We start from the raw sequence: 25,530 nt of genomic DNA, 5'->3' as shown, positions 1-25,530 counted from the left end.
ATTTGTTTCTTTTTATCAGAATTTTGAGAAGCATTTATAATTTAGTAATCTAAACAGCTCACAAACTTATTATGAAGAGAATCATCAAATTAGGCGAGTTGACCCAGTGTTACAAGTTACGAGCTTAACTTTATATGACGTCACATCATTATGACGTCATACTTTATGTCATACATTTATGACGTCACCGCTGAATCTTAATTAAGCTAATTGAATTCGCTCGTAGAGATCGAAACGTGTTTTAAGGTCCTACACATAAGTCAGTATGACTTTTTATCATATTTATGTTTTTGAAATGCTGTTTTCAACCGCTTGGCCCTGAAATAATTTGCATGTAATGGAACTGAAGTAGAATCTCTTATGCCACAATCATAGGGGGTGAAATGTAACAGCCAACCATATTTTATCGTAGATTCATGTATAGGCGATTTCGCTATATGTTTATATACCAATTGCTGCAGATCGTGGTAGAATACTGTATAGTTTGGTCACATCTAAACTTTCTTATAAAATTAGAAATCTTGGAGCAATATCTTTTTTTTTTTTTTTTTTTTTAGATATAGTTTTGTTAGTAAACATAAAGCGTTATTTGGAAACAATAACACATTACAGTGAAATATTCAATAAATTAAAATTATTCAGGTCATTGTTTTTTCTCTTTTTTTTTCATTTTGCATATGGAATGTTGAAATATTGATCTCTACGGTTGTATGATATAGTTTTGTTAAGGCATTATATTATCACATTATCATTTTCTTTCGTGACGTTGACAGCGAATTCAGGCAGAATGTTTTTAAAAAAAATCGCTTCCATTAATTTCTGCCCTTGCAATGTGGCAGTTATTTCAAAGATGTTTCTGCGTAAAATGGCAGTTTTACAGAAATCAACTTTGCTTCAGAACTAAAGTAGCCTTTTATTGATAACTTTGATTTGCCATGACAGGCGTTATTTGGTTATAAATGATTCATTTCCCACAAACGTGGACAAAAACGGACGCTAGTTTTTGTTGAGTTTCAAGTCGTATTAACACACATTTAGGTAATATTGCAATTTATAAAAAGTATTTGTTGAAAAGGAATAATTTTAAAAAGGTCTGATACATTCACATCGACGAAGCAAAAACCTATTTAGAATGGTAGATATACATGTATAATTTGTATAAAAAGTTAAATAACCCGAGTTTTTCTGAGCAACATTTGTTCTCGCTTTTGGTTTCAGCATCTGTATATTGACATTTTTGTAAGTAAGTAAGTAAGTTTTATTTGGCACAAGTGTACATGACATGGCAATATAGCGATAAAACAAATGACAAATCAATGCATAATAAATATTAAATAGTGACAAACCAACAAATCATTAGACAATTATATCATATTACTCAGCAAAGCCATGTAATGCTCACCAATACCAGGGATAACACAAAAAAGATGAAATGATTCTTCTTATTTCCATTGTGGTCCCTGTTATTGGCGGCATGACACAGAAAGTCATGTCTACATATTATATTTTTGAGTAATAAAGCAAGATACATAATCTTAAATACTAAATAATTTATGAAAGCTAATTGAGATCACATATATGTATCACAGTAAAGATTTATCACATAATATTTCATGAGGAATGATCAATGAATGATAATATGATCACAAAGTTGTCAGCCAAAATAGAAAACTCACTACTTCTGACGAGAATAAAAATATTTATACTTTAAAAATGTAAGTATAGCTACATTTAAATGAAATCAGTACAGCAGCCAGAATAAAAAATATAAATGACTGAGATAAGAATTATATTTCTAAGACTTGTCTGTTTAAATCAATTAAATTTTTTTAATATACTACAACTGAAAGACTGTTCAAATCAATTAGGCATTAAATAGGACTTGATGGCATGCTTAAATGAATGGGAAGATTCAATATCCCTAAGATGTTGAGGGAGACCATTCCACAAAACAATCCCATTGTAAGCAAAATACTTTCTGCCAAAGCTACCCATCCTCTCTGGCAAAGAAAACTGACCAGTATCAACAAAGGAATAATTAGAATCAAAAGAATTTGATGATGGAAGTGCAGACACTCTAGATCTGGTAAAATGGTCATGGGCTGGAAAATGGGATGTAAAATGCTCCTTAAGATATTCCGGTGCAGTGCCTGACTTTATTCTATGGACATGACAGAGAGTTATCTGATCTACTCTCTTTGAGACAGGCAACCAATTTAGAGACTTGAATTGCTCTGACCCAACATGAGACCTACTATCCATGTTCAAAACAAATCTGATCATTTTGTTTTGAGTAGTTTGAAGCCTATTTTTCCAATACTTGGTCAAACTTGGATACCAACTAGAGCATACATAATCAAAATGACACTGTATCAGAGACATTACTAAAAGCTTCTTAGTATGAAGATCCAAGAACTGATTCTTTCTATGAAGGAATTTTAACCGGGCATTAGACTTTGTGACCACTGAACGTGCAATTTCATCACCTGAAAGATTTTGGTCTAATGTAGCACCCAGATACTTCACTGAACTGGTTGCTTGAATGTTTGTACCATTACAAGAAACATTTAAAACATTTTATGTCTTTAACCTAGGCTTAGACCCAAAGAGAATAGACTCTGTTTTACCAAGATGGAGTGAAAGCTTGTTATCAACAAGCCATTCACTTACATTTTCCATTTCCATAGATAAAATTGACTCAATATCAGCTATATTTTCCCATAAACAAGAATTCCAGAGTCATCAGCATACAGTAATAACTTATTTTTGACCACAGCTGACATATCATTGACACAGATTAAAAATAAAAGGGGACCAAGGATTGAACCTTTGGGAACCCCGCAGGTTACAGGGGCACGATTGGAATGGACACCTGAAACAGCAACTAACTGGTGTCTATCAGAAAGATATGATTGGAACCAGAGAACAGCATCTGAACTAAGGCCAATTGCATTCAGTTTCATTAACAAAATACTATGATTAACTGTATCGAACGCCTTCTGTAAATCCAGCAGAACCATTCCAACCATGTTACCTTTATCCATTTGAAACTTGACAAAATCTGAAAGATGGATAAGACAGGTATCCGTGGAAAATCCACGTCTGAACTCCGACTGAAAACTGTATAAAATTTTTTTCTCATTCAAGTAACCTTCCATTTGATCATAAATGACCCTTTCAAAAATCTTGGAAAGTATACATAAAATAGACACAGGACGATAGTTACCAACATCGGTTTTATCGTTCTTCTTATAAAGAGGGATAACCCGGGCATTCTTAAGATCATCGGGAACAGAACCCTGGATAATTGAAAGATTGATAATATGAGTCAAAGGACTGGCTATAACTGAAGCACTGTCCCTTAAAAACCTACAGGGGATGCCATCTAAACCAGTAGCCTTATTAGCACTGAGTCTATTAAGATACTTCAGAATCTTGTTTTCAGAAACAATTGAAAATGAAAAACTATTTGGAAAAATACCTTTAGATAAATAAAATTTATTTACAAATGATTTACCATATTTAAAACAACTACTTGGCAGTTTTTCAACTAATTTTGATGCAACGGTTGTATAAAAACTATTGAATTTTTCAGCAACATTTAAAAAATCAAAGCTGACTTCTCCATCAATTTTCAAACCAATGTTGCTAGAAGAACTAACACCTTTCTTAGATGGCAAACCAAGCTGTTTTAAACAAAGTATCAAAGTAGTAGAAGAATTATGTCCGCAAATTGGGGAGTGCATCATTACCAGTACATTATTAGTTTGACATTGAATCAGCTTGCAACACATTCAGTGTTATACTTCTATCTTTATTGTCATGTGATATCTCGGGAATTAAGGAGATCAAGGCAGATCCTTTTGTTAGTTTAAAACATTTTACTGCGTGTCTTACCCTATGGTGGGCTTCAATGAAACCGAGTCACTCTGCTATTATTTTGCTTGCATGCATTTTATGCTTCTTAAGGACCTCTTTACATATTTTATTACCTATTACAACATCAATCTTTAAGGATGTATGAGCTTTTTCTTTCAGGATATCCGCTATTTTGAAAAATGTTTCTTCGAATATTGCTTTCTTACAAATATTTTGCCAAAATTGAATGCAAAATAATTAAAATATGGCTTATAATGTACCATTTAACCAAATAGATGCTACTTTTCGCGGAAAAGGAATTTTCACCCTTATTTTTTTGCTGACATTTGCCTAAAATTGACGCAAGATTTACAATGGGGTATGGGTAGATAATTTCAAATATCTATTAAAGTAGATCAGGTTTGGTTTTGATATTTTTCTGACGGATACATATGCTCAGTACATCTAGAAACGCAACATTTTCACGCTCGATTGTATCATACTTTCCTTGTACATGTATATTTGAATTTTATTAAGTAGTATTGTAAAATCGTGTAGAAACCTGACCATCATCCTAAACAAAAAACAAAAATAAATGTCAAGTTAATGCAGTTTTCTTGCCAATTATCAGGTTATAAAAATATTGACTGCAGTGCAAGTGTTGCGTTTCTAGATGTACTCAGTATATAATAATAAGCTGTAATTTAAATGAAAGTTTTAAGATAGCACTTTATATTATCTAGAAAATATAAATTAAAAACAAAAAGAACAATATCAGAAGTCACCAGTTTTTAACTTTTTTTAATAAATCTCTTAGATGCACGGTGTTCCCAACATTTTGCTCTCCATTTGAAGCATTATTGTATGTCATCAAAGCTGCGAAATATGTTGAAAATCTTAACGTCATATTGTTTTTGGTTGTTGATCTGAACATGCTTTTTTTTTCATTGAAAATAAAGTGGGTGGCCAAGGGGTAATTATATCAATATGTAAAAATGAAAGAGATTTGTTATTGACATTTATGCTTATATAATACTGACATCCCCTTGTATTCATGTTAAACTGTAAGACATAAAATCCCTGTAAAATAAGTGGGATTTTAAATGTTTTATAAAGTACCACCATTTTTGTTCAATTTTACAAAATTTCAGAAATGCTTAAACAGCGGGTGAAGAAAATGCCCTATAAAATTAAAACGAGTTCGGTAACCTGTGCTTTTTCTACTCTTGTTTGTGTTGGAAATTCTAACACGATCTGCAGCAATTGGTATATAAACATATAGCGAAATCGCCTATACATGAATCTACGATAAAATATGGTTGGCTGTTACATTTCACCCCCTATGATTGTGACATAAGATATTCTACTTCAGTTCCATTACATGCAAATTATTTCAGGGCCAAACGGTTGAAAACAGCATCTCAAAAACATAAATATGATAAAATGTCATACTGACTTATGTGTAGGACCGTAAAACACGTTTCGATCTCTACAAGCGAATTCAATTAGCTTAATTAAGATTCAGCGGTGACGTCATAAATGTATGACATAAAGTATGACGTCATAATGATGTGACGTCATATAAAGTTAAGCTCGTAACTTGTAACACTGGGTCAACTCGCCTAATTTGATGTTTATCTCCATAATTAGTTTGCGAGCTGTTAGATTTCTAAATTATAAATACTTCTCAAAATTCTGATAAAAGGAAACAAATATCTATACGTTCCATTGGCTATGCAACTCTTTCTAACCATAGGGGGTAAATTGTAACAGCATATGACCCGAATGACGTATTACGCTGAAAATGTAGTACTGTAAAATGCGAATTATTTGCGTTGTTAGAATCGAAATAATAAAATATGTTCCAATAATTTTATCAATTAATAAATCATGGGCAGTCGTTTGGATGCGAATAATTAAATCACTCGTGCTACGCACTCGTGATTTAATTATTACGCATCCAAACTCCTGCCCATATTTTATTAACTGATAAAATATAGGAACAGATTTATTATTTCTTAAATAATGTTCTGCAAGCTCACAGAGAATGAAAAAGTTTTAAAAAGTTCGTTCTTACATCCTAAAGAGCCGTGTGGTGGTTGTAAAAAGTTTCACCGTATTTGGATTCAGTGTAGTTATATTTTCTGGCCCTTTGGGGTCATGGCACACACACTTTTACTGTAATAGAATTCCGCTTATGCCGAAGCTATGGGTGTAATATGATTATGTTGTGTTGGTTAGGAACAGAGTGACTATTATGAAAAAAATGTACACCTTTTTTAACAATGTATGGACGAAAATAAATTCGAAAACTTAAACTGATGTAGAAAGCCTACAGACCAATGTGAGTTTTATGTACATTTTTTAAGAGCCTCCATGGCCCAGTGATTTAGGTCACTGTATTCGAATCATTTGCCCCTCTCCGCTCTGGGTCCGAAATCTTGCTTTGGGTGTAGAGGGTGTCATCTTTGTTTCTTACAAAAGATCGGAAGTTCTACCTAGGTGCCCGCCTGTGATGTAATAATGCCTGGATGGGCCCTTGAAGTCTTTCTTCAATATCAAACGCTAGAAAGTCGCCACGTGACATATGTTTCTGGTGGTGCGATATTAAATTCAACGAACAACTACATGTTGACATTTAGCTATGCGTCAAACTTTTATGTAGAGACAATCTAAACAGATACACTCTAGATTAATTTGTGACTGAACGAACAATAAAGCCACAACAAATACATTGAAATTAAACGCTCATTTAATTGAAAGAAATTTTTTAGGTGTTCTGGAAAGGATAAGACAATTTTGACATGATATTCAGTTTGTACCGCTAAGTGATTTCTTTGGAAATAATTATCCAATGCCCATTTTTCACTGAAGTATTTTATCTTTAGGTATTTACACTAAATTTAGAAAATCCTCATCAATTGTATGCAACTATTGAAAAAAAATGTAACGCCGGGACCGTCTGATGTGGTCAGCTATATGTTGACATGCAGTATTAACTTGTTAAAATGTGTGTTATTTTGTCGGTTTGCTGTACTGTCTTGTCTACTGACCATATTATTTTGTCAAACAAACATGCCATTATGTTAACGTTAAGTATTAATTTGTTTAAAGCTGTGTTATTTTCCATTTGCCATACTGTCATGTCTACTGTTCATATTATCTTGTCAAACAGACAAGTCATTATGTTTACATACAGTATTAACTTGTTTGAAGATGTGTTATTTTGTCTATTTGCTATACAGTCTTGTCTACTGATCATATTATCTTGTCAAACAGACAAGTCATTATGTTTACATACAGTATTAACTTGTTAAAGTCGGTGTTAATTCGTCCGTTTGCTATACTGCCATGTCTACTGACCATACTATCTTGTCAAACAGACATGTCATTATGTTTACATACAGTATTATCTTGTTTAAAGATGTGTTATTTTGTCTGTTTGCTATACCGTCTATTTTACTGACCATATTATCTTGTCCAACGTACATGTCATTTTATTTACATACAGTATTAACTTTTTAAAATATGTGTTATTTTGTCTGTGTCTGTTTTCTATACTGTCAAACGGACATTTCATTATGTTTACATACAGTATTAACTTGTTTAAAGACGTGTGTTTTGTCTGTTTTCTATACTGTCTTGTCTACTGACCATATTATCTTGTCACTTGACGAACCATTACGTTAACATAGAGCATTAACTTGTTCAACGCGATGTTGTTGTTGATACTGTATGTTAACATAAAGACATGTCACTTTGATAAGATAATATGATCATCAGACAAGATAATACAGCAAACTGACAAAAGAACACAGCTTTAAACAAGTTAATACTATATCTTAACATAATGAAACTATAGCTGATCTAATCAGACAGTCCCAGAGTTTCATGAAAATGTACCCGTCAACAATTAATTAACATGCTATGTGTATTAACAGTACAATACATTAGGGTTAAAATAGTACACTTAATACCTGTAAACACTATGTTAATGTGTACTTCAATTAAAACATTGGAAACTGTTTATAAACAATCGACTGCTACTGCATGTTATTAAATTATGAATATAGCTCCACGTATACAGTTAATTTATACATATCATAATATTGAGTGCCGTGCGTTGGCTGTAAAAAGTCGTCCCGTACTTTGACTCCGTGTGTTTGTCTGGTCTGTTGTAAACATGGATATGATAGAGTTCTGCTTATGAAGGTAAGGAATGTGGTACATGTCATTATCTCTCATGAACAGACTAAATCAAACCGGGTCTACCATTTTGTTGCTTGATTGTGAATGTGTTTTCATGCTTTTAAAGGATTTCAGGATAAAGCTCGCATATGATCCAACAGAAAAGATTTGTATTTACTTTTAGATACAGCTGTGTAGGAAATGATTTTAGAAAATTAGTTCTTACATCAAAACATTTTATCAAGAAACAAGAGGATCATTGACATTTTGTTTACTTTAATTGTCGTCTGCTCTATGAAAGCTTTCTATTATTTTGGTTGCTATACTCATAATTGTTTTCCAATAAGTCAAATCATTACAATAAAGTATGTCACATTTCCTAGAACGTCTTGTGGTAACATTTTTGATTGACAGATTAACCCCGCCTTAGCAGAGTTATACAGTGGCATATGACGTCTCTAAATGTTCTGAATTTACCTTATACTTAAATACCATATATCAATAAAATTCAAATCAATTTAAAACAAAACGTAAAATGCAAAATGTAAATTGAAACAATGCCCGCCGGGTAACTTATTTTGACAATTATGTACCTTTTGGTAGTGTGACAGTGTTATGTTTATTGTATTTGTTTGTAGATATATCAAGAGAGAGAAAAACCCATAAGAGCAATGATGAGGAAGGAAAAATCCACCAAACACCGACGTCGAGAACAACGAGTGGCAATTACAGTTCTCCTTATGATTGGTAATGTTTAAAAAATGAGAAAAAAAAACCGTTTTTCATCAATTTCAATTCTTGAGGTTTAAGTTGTATTCAAATTTCAATTGCTATTTGACGACACGATAAATTGTAATATTGTTTAGATATTTACTATTTACTCTAAGACTATGTTATCAGAAATAGTAATATACAGTCATAGTCAATCGAATTAGCCATTATTACAGTATTTACAACATCTTATTCGTGAGCTTTCAAAATTAATTCTAATTGTTATTGTTTTGAAATATTGAAAACGTCTTTGCTACTCTTACTGAGGATAATCTTGTCAACATTTAATTAATTGCGAAAAAGTGTCAACATTATTTGACAGTTGGTTATAGCTTTCTTATGGAAACACTTCTAATCACGAAAAAGCTCCGATAGAAATAGGCATGCTCCGAGAACGCGGAATGGAACCCAACAGCAGTTTATGAATTGATTTGTTCTTGAGTAGCATGTATATAAACATATTGTCACACATACAACGTGGACCAAACAAACAGATAAAACAGCTGGACACCCTATAGAAAAGTCCAGTTGCTAAAACATCACTGAATAATAGTTAAAACTGAACTGACAAACTGTGCACAAAATCCTCATTCTTGAATATAAGTATTTCGCCACAGGAACATTCAATTATATTCCTCCTCTATAAAACCTGTAACTTCCAAAAAAAAGGATCTTCTTATAGATTTTATTATCTTGTTCAACAGACAAGTTACTACAACTGTTATTTCATGACGCGGACATCTAGAAAATTGCTATTATTTCAAGTTTGTTTTCAAATGTATGTACACAATAACTTTCACTTCTGAAGGTAAACTCTTACTTTTTCACGCGTCTTATTTTCATTCGATCAAACTTGTGTTAAGCTTACTTGATTTTGTTTTTCATGATTAAATTTCTATCTATTTACAGGTGCTTTCTTCTTGAGCTGGACTCCATACTCTATTGTTACCATAATCGCGATATTCGGAAAACTAGATGATGTGCCAGTCTCTGTTATTATGATTCCAACATTAATGGCGAAATCATCAATCATTTGGAACCCATTGATTTATGTGGTTAGACATAATGAATTCCGGAAAGCGTGCGTGCGACACGTGCCGTGTATATCATGGATCAAAAATGCGTTCATTCTGTCACCATCGACAACGAATACTACTTCGAATTCTGTATAGTTCCTAGAGTTATAGAGCTTTTGTACATGAAATCCATCTTTATTTTGTAATTTTATCGCCACATTAACCATCAAAACAAGTAATATTATGGTGTTATTACATTTTGTGGACTTACGTGCGTTTTGTTTCGGGTTAATACTCAAGTGAAATGTTTCTGTTTTACCATGATTCAACCACTCTGTAGTGAACTTAATAATACATCAATTCATATGTTATTCTTAATATTGCCTTAACTACTTTAATGAGAATTATCCTTCTTTTTGAAACATTTGCTTGGTCTAGTATTCGAAAGTCAAAAAGTTGTAAAGATGACATGATGAATGTTGCAGGAAGTGTTTAAAGCTTCTAGTACTGTTCATTACTATATGTTTTGGAAGTTAAGATCAAACCATGGTCAAATAATGTTTAAATATGTTTGGACGTATGCCATCCAAATGCATTTAATGGTGTACACACGTCTACAATTGAAAACTACATCAAACCTACGTCTTTAAGGTCAGTAAATTAATCGATTAAATGTTCACAATGGTTGTATTTTTGATTGATTGTTTGAACAAGCAGCAACAGCTATCAATGTTTATCCAAGTTTGCTTTCAAAACAGCTGTCAATATTTTGTGGTAGACAGTGAGAGATACAAATTGTCTGCTTATAATTTTGAATAACTTTTACACCTTGCCAAATATGTAGAGCAGATTTTTTCTTGTTTAAACGCGCCGTGCCTTCAGCGTTAGTGATAGATTTCAGCTAAGAAAATCAAGCCTAATTTAAACTAGGTTTTTAAAACAAATATCTGTTGACATATTTACTGTATTTAGAGATTGTGTTAAACTGTGATAGTCATCTAATGCTCAATGTGCGTGATATGTAAGTATTATATACATGTATTTCTCAAGTATATTTGAAATGTTAGTCTTTCCTTTGTCAATCACTTAAGACCAGTGTAAATACATGAACATGAAAGTTTAGTATAACTTTAACTTTGTATTTTACCATTCTGTACACAATATTTGTTTGATTAAACTTTTAAAACGATTCGGTCTTTCGTAATTTCTATAGGTATTGCAGCTAAATTATGACTGTGACACAATACTTCATATACACATCTACTGCGATGGCGTTTATAGATACAAGATATGTATGATTTGAGGTTATTATATGCAAATGTCCTTTGAGGACAAAATACCGACGTTACGAAGGAGGTGATACAATATTGGGAGACGTTGCGAGAAATGTTTTTGACTAAACATACATTTGATGTTAGCAAAAGAAAAAGAAAAGACAAAGACTAGCAATGTAGCAGTTCTATAGATATCAAAGCTGTTTGATGAATAATAAAGTCCATCAGAAGACCATTAAGAAGCATAGAACACTAAAAACAAAGTAATATAATATTCAGCTGAATTGAATCTATTCATGAGAGGTAAAGAAACGGCAATACGTCCGCTAGCTTAAGACATAGGTTTAGGAGCAGAAGTGAAGGCCAGAAGAGCCGACCCGAAGTAAGACAGTGTTGGGTGGGACCAGAATATGCTGTGGCTTCCCACCCTTTTGACCCTAAAACATACTTTCTCAGTAAACCACAGTAGAAAAAAGAAAAAAAAGAGAGCTTATTTGAGAGAGGATAAGGTTTAAAGCGATATTGTCATTGTTTCTTCTTTGTTTTTTGGTTGTCGGATACATGGATAGGTTTAGCTGATCTGTCTGCCCATTGTCCTACCCCACAATACATACACCAACTTTGAGATCGCTCCTAAGCCAATATAAGAAGGCAAAAGCAAGGCAAACATCCATATCAGATGATCTGTTTGTAAGACTTCATACTACATCTGGATATATGATATCCAGCTTGTTATTAATATAAGTTTAGTTTTATTGTTAATTTTTTAATATCGTACCAGCCCTTCGGTCTAATCATAATCAAATTGTTAAAACGTGATATTGACTTGCAGGCGTAGTAGTGATGTATAGCATATAACTTTAATATATCAAAAATAATTAAAGTATATTAACATTATAATAAAGGGTATTGCAACATTGTAGCATACGACATAATGGTCATTTAGTTTAATGCAATTTAATTACCAGCAGCTGTCATCTCAAAATGATTTACGATCGAGGAATATTACGCACATGTCCCTCTTCTTTCCGTCGTTGTATACTAAGTGACCTAAAAGGACAAAGGTTTGAGGATTAGAATATAGAAAGGTTTCAAAATGCAGATAGATAATAATTGATAACGGCGTGGATTACCATACTTTGAATATACTTCGAACTGACATCGATCAAAGAAATGCTTTAGTGAGCAAAACATCAACTTTCGAACTAGAGTTCAATTCTACAACTATAGAAGCAAAGTTTGTTCAATTAGTAGTAGAAATGTGATGATGGCATTTAAATCCTGTAACAGTGTATTTTACCCCTTTAAAACTTCAAAGATCAAGTATAACTAAAGGAAAGGATACCTTAACATCATAAATATGTGTACTAAATCATATGACAATAAAACTGCTTGAAAAGTTTTGCTTTAGAAGGTCTAAACATGATGTCCCTTCATAAAGTGTTTTGATTATTCAAATAAACGTCACGTCTCCCTTCAGAAGCTTTCCTTAGATAGACTGACTAAGTTGGTTAATCAAAATTTTCTTTCCAGTCAGTTGATAGACTGAAGCTTTACTTTTAGCGTAAACAAACTGGAAATGATATCTAAGGTTTCCGTGTGGACTGTGATTCCAAAGTATGCCATTCTTAGTCCTGTGTGACCACTGCCTTACTTTTTATGACTGAATTTTCAACAATTATAATGGCATTCTTCGTCTTGGAATGTATGACGTCTGTTTCATAACAAATTATCATTTGTCGGAAAAGTGAACTCGACCTGTTTGAGAACGATGATTGGTTCACGTAAGTGACATGTGATCTACCACATAAGATACATATACTGTACCCGGAATCACACGAGAATAAATTTGAAGAGCCAAGTTACATTTCTTTGAAAGGGCATTAATTTTTAAGATGTGCCAGCCAGCACGATATCATAATATGACAAAATAGCTTGCATGCGAAAAAGCCGTTAGTGAATTAAATTCGGTTAATGGTAATTATTCGGCAATATGTTCGAGCGAGGTCATCTTAATAAAACTTCCTAAAAATTACTTTTACTTGAACGGCATGTCTGTCAACTGATAACAAATTATATGAAATTATCATTAGTGGAGCAGGATATTGCAAAAAATACTTCAGTTGGTGATACAAGCACCATATTTACAGGATAGTAACTACTTGGCATGTACTTTAAGATAAGATCAAGAGCCACTTTTCAAAACGGCCGCCACAAAAACAAAATGGCGGCCATTTTATGTACTTTTCAATACTTTATTTGAGGTAAGCGGGATATAATACATTTAAACGATAGCACGATAGCAGTTTTTATTTATACACTTTCGTTTCACTTAAGAACAGAAAACCAATAAGAAGTATGCATGTTTTTTTTTTATTTGTAATCAATTGTATGACTACGCTCATGGGTGTAGACATCTCAACACTTAGTTTTTATAACTTAGTGTTTTATTTTTTCGAACAATGGTTAAATCTGCAGCACACAAACCAGTATAAGTTGTATATTCATTACATTTAGATTACATTCAAAGCAATATATCAACATCGTTAGAAACTGCGTCTTATAAACCATGTGGGGACAAAGAAACAGAGGAGGGTGAGCACTTGCACAGTCAAGAACAATATTTTCTTAAAATGAAAATCTTAAGAAACTACCACAGTTGATTTACTATATATACACATGAAACCATACAAATCAGAAAGCATGCCCTAACCGAAGCAAAAGATATGCATATGCTGCAATTAGACATTTTCTTGACAGTTGCCAGAAAAAAAAAATGTTGTGCATAACAGACCTGAATGGTGGCACTTGCAATTTCCAGTACAGGAAGCCCTTTTGTAGCCACACTTTTGAAGCTTTTGGCAGCATTCAGCTATAGCAGACAACTCCGCCCAATTAGAGATCCACACATTTTTCTGCTTCAGCCATCCCCAGTTTGACAGAGATGGCAGTTGCTGCATGACCCTAGACATGGTCTGCCTGAAAAACAGCTCATTTGATGCGTTGTTTCAGAGCACATTTTGTTGGAAGAATCACATTATACGCTCTTTTTTCCGGGCAAACAAGTCAAGTCGAACGTCATCCACCATGCATGTTGTGCTTGATCGGTCATACAGTACAACTACAAATTCTTCTAATATATCCATTTCCGACTCAGTTATTGTGCCTTTGGTAGCACTGAGACTACGAAATACTTCAGTTGTTTCACACAGATTCCATGCCTGCCATGCAGATTTCTTGCCCTTGTCGACTAATGGAAAAACAGTGCCGCAACCGGTAAAATCATGAAAAAAATGGCAGTGTCTTTGAGCGAGGACCAAGTGATCTACAAACATCATGAATCAGGATAAATCTAAAATTCTTCCTTTTCCAAAAGCTAGCCACAAAGCATCAGGGTACACTGCTATAAGCCAGAACTAACTAACTATTGTAATTGTTCCATTTCCTGTCAATAAGGCATGGTTTACATGAACAATCATACGACTGTTGGCTTCTTCGTGATTACATGGAGCAAGCGCATTTGTTTATATATAAATTACAAACAATATCGGCACCTTTTATTACTATGATCATTTTATTGGTTTGTACAGTTATCATTATACACCCAGATTTTAGTATCTGGGGGATATATTGGATTCCGGTCCCTTCGTCCGTCTGTGGACGGAATTTGTCTGCGCTATTTCTAAACAATTATTTGCCAGCTTTCAATCAAACCTTGTAATTATTATCAGTAACAAGCCTAATTGTATATGCATATGCGAAGCGGGTTTCATTGGGATGATTTTTCATTTAGTTATGACCCTTTAATAATTCTTTCTTGGTATGTATATGGAAAAAATGTCCACGCTATTTCTCGGTCATCATATGCGAGACTTTTATCAAACCTTGTAATTATCATTGGTACCAAGTCAAGTTGTGCATGTAAAAAGCATGTTCCATATGAATTATTTTTCACATAATTATGAACCTTTATTAATTTTTCTTCACATGTTTATTGAAAGAAATGTCTGCGCTTCTTCTCAGTCATTATATTCCAGACTTTTATCAAACTTTCCATATGAATGATTTCTCACTAAGTTATGGCCCTTCATTTGTTTCAAATATAAATAGAGTTACATTGGAAAAGACTTATTTCTAACATATTTCAAATGCTGTTAAGTATAACTAGCGCATGACCCCTAGTGATATAATAAAATAAAAAAAAGTGGAAAACCACAGGTCGCCCAAGTTGACATAAACGAAAATGTTGTAGGCTCGATTAAGCCTGTTCATGGAGGGTATTGGAATTGCAAGCTACCGTCCACGCCCTCTAGCCCCGGGTTGAGCAGAACTCAACATTTACACATGTTATAAGTACCAGAATGCAATTGCTGTATGCATGCGTTGGTGCACATGGAACCTTCAATGATGCACAGAGTGCAATGCCATGAAAAGCGGGATATGGTCCCCAGATAAAATAATGGCTGTGCCCTAAACGAGAATACAACGGGCAGAACTAAACAAACTGGAATTAAGAGAGGGGGTCTCTGGTTTTGGAGCCTGCATATCACAGAAACTGCCAAAAGACGAGACAAAAAAAAACAGATTACATGGTGACAGGTCCCTTGACCATGACCTTGACCTTCTGACGTTTTTTTTTCTTTTTTTTAAAGAAATTGTCTTAAAATTTGGACAACTTGTACAGTTTTGAAAACACATCTCAAAACTGAATTTCTGTGACCTTAATTTTGACCTACTTTCTTCCTTATAAGTTATAATAATGAAATTTGGAGATTTTATACAGTTTTGCACAACATTTTTGTGCATCTTTGTACAATTTCTACCTTTACAATATACAAAGGCATCACATTTTCAATCACACTGTTCCTCTGACAATAAGCTGCTGTCTTGGGGTATTCATCACCATCAGTGATAGGTCTTGTTTTATCTGCACGAAAACTAAATTGTTCAGTTTTATTTTCATCGTATCAAAGAAAGCTTTTCCATGATTTAGGAGGTCTACTAATATGAATTAAGGCACTGCCTAGCATGGGGATTTATCTTTTATATATCAACTTACAAAGAAATATTCAACACTCAAAAGAAAGTGAAACTTCGCTCTAAACAGTTAAGTTTACATTTAGTGTCATCATACCTTTTACAGCGGATATCATACTTTGCAAAATTTACGGGAAGCCGTGACGATGACGTCATTTACCGCGTTCTCGCACTGGCTTTAGGATTTTGTTTGTTTGTTTGCACTCCTCGCAGAAACTTGACGGCCTTTACACTTCCTTACTAATGAAAAGTGTTTTTCAGTTGCATGTACAGTTTTCTTGATGAAAAAGAAGTAAAAGAAGCATGTTGGCGCGGTTTACGAATTTCTGTGACTGATTCGGGATGCTCGGATGTTCATGCAGACAACCAGTCTGCGGCGTGTACATAAACCGGAACCGGAAAACATCGAAAAAATTGCCTCAGTATATGCAGACAACAAAGACGAATAACTATATACGGACGTTACCGTCTCGGGGATTTTCATCCCCTATTAAACCATTTTCGACATTAGCAAATGTTTGAAATAGAACACAAAGCATAGATACTCAAACCTACAATGATAGATATGCATTTGGTATGTTAATGCAAAGTATGTACTATTGTAATTTAAAGGCCGAGGGACTATCCTTTTACCATGTTCAATATATACTTCAACATTTTGTTGTATGGGATACGACTTGGTTTATTGATGTTATTCCTACAGATAGGCCGATCGAACATCCGATAACATGTAACTCCCGTGCGATCTGTACACCATCCGGAGGACTGAAGCACCGTTTTCCTTGGTTCGGCTTTTCTGAGATGGCACATTCCGTCTATTCAGATACGATGATTACACATTAAATTTAATTATAAATGATTAAAGAAAGTCCATATAAACAATTTAGTGTCTTTCAGGCCAAAATCATAATATATGCTTTAAAGTTTATCTGGTACCAGGATCCGATCAACAATCGATGGTAATAGCATAGAAAGTGGAAAAATCAAATGCTATTTAAAAGTCTGGAGGCCATTTTAAAGATGGCGACCATCTCAAATGGGCGGTATTTGGAAAAAGCAGCATTAAAAATAAAACTAACAGCATATGGGGACACATTTATAGGGGAAAACATGTTATATCCACACAAATATGACATTTCAGAAACTTACAGAGTTTGATTATATGAAAAATGCCTAAATTCTGGCAGCCATTTTGAAATCTGGCGGCAATCTTGAAAATGGATGATTTTTTAGTTGGCCCTCGATCATTTTTGAGTCCGGGCCATGTGATGAACATTTAGTGTAAATTTGTTTCTAAAGTTTAAACATTAGATTTGGTCAATGTCAGCCATTTCGGTCAAGTTACAAGTAAGTATGGTTTGATTATTTTTTGTACATTTTTTTCCTGGGAAGTAGAAGGCTTTAAAAAGAATATTCACTTTTGACGGAAATTACATAGATTTTCGATGTACATATTTTTTCCCATATGTTCCTAGTTAACATGACTTTTAGCACTTGATTGTAATGTGTCAATTACTTTGGCATGTTTAATCAGCGCGGCGGGAAAACTGAAAGGTAGATTTTGAATTCGGTAGATAAATTTCTGTTTTATGTCGATGACGTCGTGCTTTAATGTTACTCGTTGTCAGTTGAAAAGAAGCAAAAAATGACCGAATTTACATAGATTATTTTATGATAACAGATATCCTGTTATTTGTAGAAAATTTAATTTTATACAACCGTTCAGGTGACACAATTTATTTCAAGAAGAGAATCAAACACATTCAACATTTAAGATAAAGAATATGAACAATAAACCCCATAACGTTCACTTCGTTATATTACACTTATAAATAGCTTTGATATAATTTGTAGTAACTCGACTTCCAGTATGTAATACATGTATTACTTAAGTTTGCCGTGAGACAAAACGTGAACAAAATCTACTTAAGGAGGTAGGTTACCTTCATATTTGTATGTGCGCATGTCCAACCGGAAGCTAACGTGACGATTTATGACGACGTTTACGACAAACTAAATGTGTTTGTATATTCATTCTTTTGAAAACAAATCATGGACCTGTCTTCGATCTGATGCTTTATGGCTTAATAGTGGAGAAATAATGAATAAATTGCAGCAGAAACGCTTCAAAACAATGTTGCCTTAAAATGACGTCATTGACGTCATGACGTCACGTGTCAGTTACCGCGCAAAATTAATAGCTTTTATCTTGAAAGTACGTATTTCTGTGCATTTTCTTTATTTTTACTATTTTCAAATAACCATTATTTGCTGAAATATTTTTTATGAGTCTGTTGTTCTGAATAATAATCAATATTTTGCTTCTTTTATGTAGTTACATTGAAATGTTATGTGGAATGTAAGAAAATGGACAATGGTAACCAATGTTATTTGGAATACATTTGGGTGAAAGGTTACTTGTTACGGCCATTTTTAAATAAAAAATCTAGCAGTTTGATTTGTTATACCTATTTTTCAGGTTCCGTTGATAATTTGTTACTTATATACTAAAATTAAGACCTAAAATTGCTCAAATTTCAGTAGAAAATTGTGGTTTCTTGAATTAAATTGATGTTACCATGGAAACGAAGCCCGTGACCTATATATCTAAATGTAAAATTCAAAAGCGTTGACACTAGTCTATTTAAGAAACACAGCTTCGGCTTTTTTATTTTTATTCCAACAATATCCATGAGAATAATAGCAGCATGCTGAACGATTTTTCCATGAAAAATGCCAGACGAGGTGTACTGCTGTGAGTATTCTTAGCTGTGAAATTTGTTTGAATAAATGCAAATAACACGAAAATATAACTTACATTAGAAATAATATGTTTTAAAGCTACATTAACTAGAAAGATAATCTTATTCAATATTTCTTAATAAGAAATTACGACAAAACGCAAGATATAAGCTATTTTAAACATCTGTGTTGCCATGGTTACTTTAAACTTTGAAAAAAATAGGGTACCATGTAAAGTGCTTGGTATTTTGCTGATAATATTACACAAATATTCCATGTTGGTTATTAACAGAATGGCACTGGAGCCGTCGAAAACCAGTATTTTTATATATAATTGTTTAAAAATGAGAGAAAATGCGTTACCATGGAAACACGAGCCCCGCGACATATACATTATAAGCTTATATTAGAAAGCTAACGTGCATACTAGTAAAATTATTAATTATGCAGACTTCTACGGATATCAATGAAACTAAAATACACTGAAAACTGTTAAATATCCGTATTTTCCTTCTTCTTTCAATATGAAATACCTTTGGAGGGTCATGTTCTTCAAACATGGATAAAAACTGAACTTGAAGGGATAGAGACAAACGAAATTGAGATTGTAGCAGTTAAAACTTCGTATTAGACGAAATACAAAAAAATGCTGATGTTCAACTAATTTGAATATACCCTTGTAACAAGGTAACCTACCTCCTTAATAGAAAGAAAACCAACGTACTCCAGATTCACCTTGAATACCTGCGACCTCACCTAGATTAGCGCGAATGCCGCAGGTGATGTGAATATGGAATGGACTGCTCAATCTAATCAAAATGATCAGACTGAATGGGATTATTGATGTAATTGTGGCTTGACTACTTTATAAAATATAACTCATCCGCATTGTTCTTGGACTGATCATGACCTTTTTAATGTTTTGGAATAAAAATGAACGTGATATTCTGAATTATTCTTATGACTCTGATAGCAGGTAAACTCACCACCAAACATCGGTTTGATTTGACATTTTATTAATGTCTTAAAGTCGGAGGATTACAGTAAATAATTGTGTTTCTAGAGTTTTGGAGCGTACTTTTAACTTGCGTTTTAAACATAACTTAAAGCTTAAATTTGTTGTGCGTACATTTCGCAAAACTCCTATGAAAAATAATTGAAGCAAACATGAAGCTCCCTCTTGTTTCCTATTCCCAAACCAATAATCTTAGTTCCGCTGCAGAGGCATCCCTATTATTTATCGAAAATCTGTCCGAGCACATCTGCTTATAAATATCTTTTAGGATTAGATATTCGTTATCAAAGATACATATAAGTTTACAGACAAAATGGTAAGAGCATAAAATGACATTTCCCAGATCACGTGGTTTTGTATCCATATGATTATTAATATGCATGGCCACTGGATAATTTAGAGAACATTCACTGCGTTGTGAATTAATAATCTAAATATAATCTATACATATATAATTTATATTTGATTAATTACAAATATTTTCAAGTAATTATTGACAATGGACTGTAATTTCTGAATGACGTCAGGTCGCAACTACAATGTTTGGGAAAGGGTTGCCCTTGTTATTATTGCACCAAAGTCATTTATACGAAAATAAATGTTTTCTACTTTCTATACAAATTATAATATAATTATGAATGTAAATATTTTTTATTCTTCTGTACTTAGAAACTTCATTAGTATTAATAGCTTTTTCCTGTTAGTAATCAAAACTTTTATCCAGTTAAAGTTTTCATTCTATACAAAGAAGTGGTGTGCATTATACCCATTGAAGACGAAACCTCATGAAAAAAGTGTATATAGATGTTCATGAGTTGCTTGTTATATTTATCATCCTTTGATGGTGTGTGCGGTTAAACTCAAACGGAACAAAGTACAGGAACTCAAGGTTGATATAGTATTTTATTAAATTACCTTAATAGCATTCGGATTTGGGTGTATATATACCGGTAATACAGTGCAACACATTTGCAATCTGACTGAAAAGTATCAAATTTAAATTGATCTATCGGAAACCTATGGACCGTTCTCCAGCAAAACCGGGCTTATTGACGCTCGTGACGTTATTTGAAAATTCCAGTTTAAAGTTTGACGTCATCAACACAGTGCGTCATAAACTTTTCAGAAAGTTTACAAACAACACGTTTTCTTGTTTTTGCTAGTTAATGATAATTAAATATGGATGAGGAGTCAGAGGTAAGAGTTTTCTTCTAAACCTATCCAATAGTTCACTAATAATGATTTGTGCATTGCTTTGTGCATTTTAGAAATGTGTTTTCATTTGTTTACTTTTGAGACAGAGGTGACCTCAGAAAGTCGGTATCGGAAAACCGGACAAAAAGTTCAAAGATGAAGACCTAAGTAAGGAAGAAAATATAATTTTGTCTCGCTAGATATATCTATTTAGATTTTTTTCTCATGATTTAGCGTAAAGCATCTCGATCTACATCAGATTTCTACGATTCCCGGTGTCCCCACCCACTAACTAAACTGCATCGTCAAGTTTCCGTTAAACGCTCGATGCAATTTGAGAGATTCATTTTTCATACAAAGACAGCAGTTAATATATTGAGATCAATTGGCATTGTTGAGATCAATTGGCACGGCAAACATAAAAAAATTAAAAAAAATGTAAAAAGCAACGAAATTTAAGCGGGTCGTAGCTGCCTTACGATCTATTATGGTTATATACAATAAAAATCAGATGCTTTGCATCTAATGAGTCAGTGGCCGAGTGGTCTAAGGCACTTATACTGTCTTACTTTTGGTATCAGACAGGCGTGGGTTCGAAACCTAAAAGAGGAACTTTTTTTAAATTCTTTTTTTTTTTAATCAATAAAATTATGATATTTCTATTATTCGAAAAAATGTCTTTCTAGAAAAAGAACTTTTAAAAAAAAAAAACTCATTGAATGAATTTAAATAATTTACCATTTTTGGATATAGATTGGCTCGTCATTTAGAATCTAAATTGAGGTCATTCTTTTATCATCCGAAATTACGTTTCTCTATAAGCACAATAACTCTCTATATAGGAAAACAGTATTATGGTGAATTATAAATCTTGCATCAAATTCGCATTGAACGATACAGTAGAAGAGGAATAAAGATTGCGATTAGATTGATTTACAATTCCTTGCTTATTGCACCAAATTATCACTTTTGTCCGAAGAAATAAAACACATTGAAATATATTCAATCATTTTTCAGGAGCTGGAACGTTTGTTTTCCGAACATTTTGGGCGGACCCCGAGTGCTACCCCATGTGTCTCACAGATGAGTGATTACAGTGATAAGAGGAAAGTGATTTCGATGAACATATTGAGTTGGGCCGTGTAGCAGATGTTGATCAAAGAGTAAGGCAGTATCTGGATAGTTTACCAGCTAGCCATTCTGATGAAAGTGAAGAATCTAGCAACGAGAACGATGAAAATAGGACATCGACATCGTTGGCTCAAGCTGACCCGGATTTGGTTAGGGTAAGACAATTTAAGTCAGTTGGTTGTGGTTGCCAAAGAAACTGTCATGCCTGTTTTGAAATAGATGAATTGCACGGACACATTCTAAATATTAGAGAAATGGAAAAACAAGATAAGGAAATGTACATAATGGCAACATTGGCTGATAGCAGGGACAAAGAAAACACGAAGTAAGGGAGGAAACATGTTAGATTTAGACATGACTTCAAATTCCAAGGCAAGTTTGTGTGTAGAAAGACTTTTATGCTTGTTTTTGACATTGGAAAACACAGTCTACAGAACATTATGACACATGTGAATAAGAATGGTGTTGCTCCAAGGATACACGGAAATACTTGAAGGAAAACGGCAAAATCACTCGTTTTTGAGGACATTAAAAGATTGGTGCAATTTGTATCTATTTATGCAGATGACTATGGTATGCCACAGCCTGCAGCACCACGAGGTGGTGACAATATAGCACCAATTTATCTTACAAGTGAAACAACAAAGATGAATTTACATGAAAAATATGTGGACATGTGCGCGCAGTTAGAACCACCCTGTCGTTCTGTGAAGTATTCCACTTTTTGTAATATATGGACACATTGTTTGCCACATATAAGGATTGCTACTCCACGAGATGACGTGTGTGCCACGTGTGAAAAGATGAGAAAGGCCATTGTGGATTCAGTTACGGAGGATGAAAAGATACAATCAACAAGCAATTTTCAGAACCATGTGATAGATGCACAAAAAGAGAGGCAAGTCTATAATGACTGCATTAAAATGGCTAAGGAGTTCTACCAAAATGAAAACCTGGAAAAGTACGTACATTACACGTTTGACTTTTGCCAGAATGTTAGTATCCCTCACCATTCCAGACAAATGGGCCCCTTGTATTTTCTCACTCTGAGAAAAGTGCAGATTTTTGGTTTTCGGATCGATGGAATGTCTAAACAGTTGAACTTTCTAACAGATGAAAACGAAACTATTGGGAAAGATGGAACGTCAACACATGGGCCGAATGCAGTTATATCCATGATAGATTATGCCATGAATTCGTACAGTACTGGGGAAGCAAAGTGTGCCATGCATGCTGATAATTGTCCAGGTGAGATTGTTTTACATATCAGTTCAAGTACTAGAATATCGGTAATAATAAAACAATATTAAAGGAATAAATGCATTTATATCTATGTGAAGAAAAAGTTTATAACCACTTTTCAATAAACAGTAGAGCTACAGTAGAGTTTTCAATGATTCACTTAGGTCTTATATAGCTATACTAATTAGATTGATAATGCTTTATTCACGGTAATTGATGTTGCAATTTAAGTTTTGAACATATCAAATTGACTTTCATTAATAATTAATGATTTGCACTACTAAAAATAACATTCTGTTCAATCGTTGAAGCCTTAAGCAAAGGTGCATTAATGCAAATAAAAACGTATTTCCATGCACTGAAGTTTTCTTTACTTTATTATTTCCAGGCCAGAACAAGAATCAGTATGTGATTGGATATTTCATGTGGCGTGTCATGACAGGAAGACACCAGGAGATCGAATACCATATGCAGATTCCTGGCCATGCACGCTGCCTTGTTGACAGTGGATTTGCTTCTTTAAAGAAGCTTTACCGGCGCACCGACTGTGATTCCCTTGTTTAATTGCAACACATTGTTGATATGTCGTCTGCTACAAATGAAGCTGTTCGATATCCAATCTGACTAAAGTACATATCCTATTACGCTACGCATAGGATCTGAGAACGACCTATTCATTGCCTCGTTCTGACGACCCTTTCGCTAGCCAATCAGAGCCTAACTTACAACATCTTGCAAATCTACCTGTAGCCTTGACTTTTGATATTTACAATTCTTATGTCGTAATGTGTATCAGATAGCCGGTTAGCTCAGTTGGTAGGCCACTTGCTTTGTAAGCGAGGGGTTCCGGGTTCGAACCCTGGAATGACTGCACATCTTTCTTACTCTTTGACATTCGAACAAGTCGTCTGATTGGTTAAAATAAAAATAGCAATACTGGAAATCCAAAATATACAGAAGACGAATGTGAATGGGTCGTTCTCAGATCTTCGTTTAGAAGATCTAGTACTTTAGTCAGATTGTTCGATATCCTGCTTGGCAATGGAAATCGTTCTTGGGACCTGTTATCAAACCAATGCGTGGGATAAGGTAGCTATGATATTTTTCAAAGCCACTTGTGTCCATAGAAGCAAGCTGTATCAACGAAATGCTTATTTTGCAAAAAAAAAAAATATTTAGTGATTTTGTCAAAAAATGCTAGGTAATGGTAATCACGTTGCACAAGAGTGCGTTACAGAATAAGTAATTTATTGCAAAGCTGTATACATATAAAAAGCAAGGCGTTATTTGTTTTCGATGATTACTTCATTTTCTTCTTCATGCAGGAAGTACCAGTACTTCAAGATGTCTTCTGACAAACCTTGTGTAGTAACTGTGAAAACGAACAGAGACACAGATGAAACGACTGTAAACGTGCTGCGGTCTCAGGATCGTGTATTTCCAGCAGACGACTTACCAACAGTTATCCCTGCCCATGGACTTACACGAGAACGCCAGGATTACCTTTATAAGGCCGTCAGACCTTATATACGCCCAATGCACCAGGATAGCACGTGTCCAGCGCCTAGTGATCAGTAGTTGTTTGACATTTGTAGACACTTGAGTTGCAATATATATGAGCCGCGTCACGGAAAAATGTGCCTTCGGGAATCTTCGAGGCTTAGCGACCAGCGTGGGCCCAGATCAGCATGTGCATCCGCGTAGTATGATCAGGGCCCACACTGTTCGTTGTTATGTCAAAGAAGGCTTATTCTACCTGAAGATGCAATTTTCAGGTGCATTAATGCACAGGACAGCCTAAATAAATACTTTCCGGAAATTCACGAAGATTCCCGAAGACACATTTTCCCGTGTCGGGGCTCATATATACTGGTACTTCTTGACTAAAACGATTAGTTTGACCAATTATTTAATTTTTGCTGTTATATTTACGTTGTTATTATAACATTATGTTTAAATAAATGTGGAACCAGACAGGCATTGTTTCTTGAAAGGGCAAAATCGATGAGAATCAAGAATTTTATATACAATTAAGTTTTACTCCCATGTTTTAAAGGGACTA

The sequence above is a fragment of the Mercenaria mercenaria genome, chromosome 18, assembly GCF_021730395.1.
Source record: "Mercenaria mercenaria strain notata chromosome 18, MADL_Memer_1, whole genome shotgun sequence".
NCBI classification, from domain to species: Eukaryota; Metazoa; Mollusca; class Bivalvia; order Venerida; family Veneridae; genus Mercenaria; species Mercenaria mercenaria.
Note: the sequence above shows the minus strand (reverse complement) of the source record.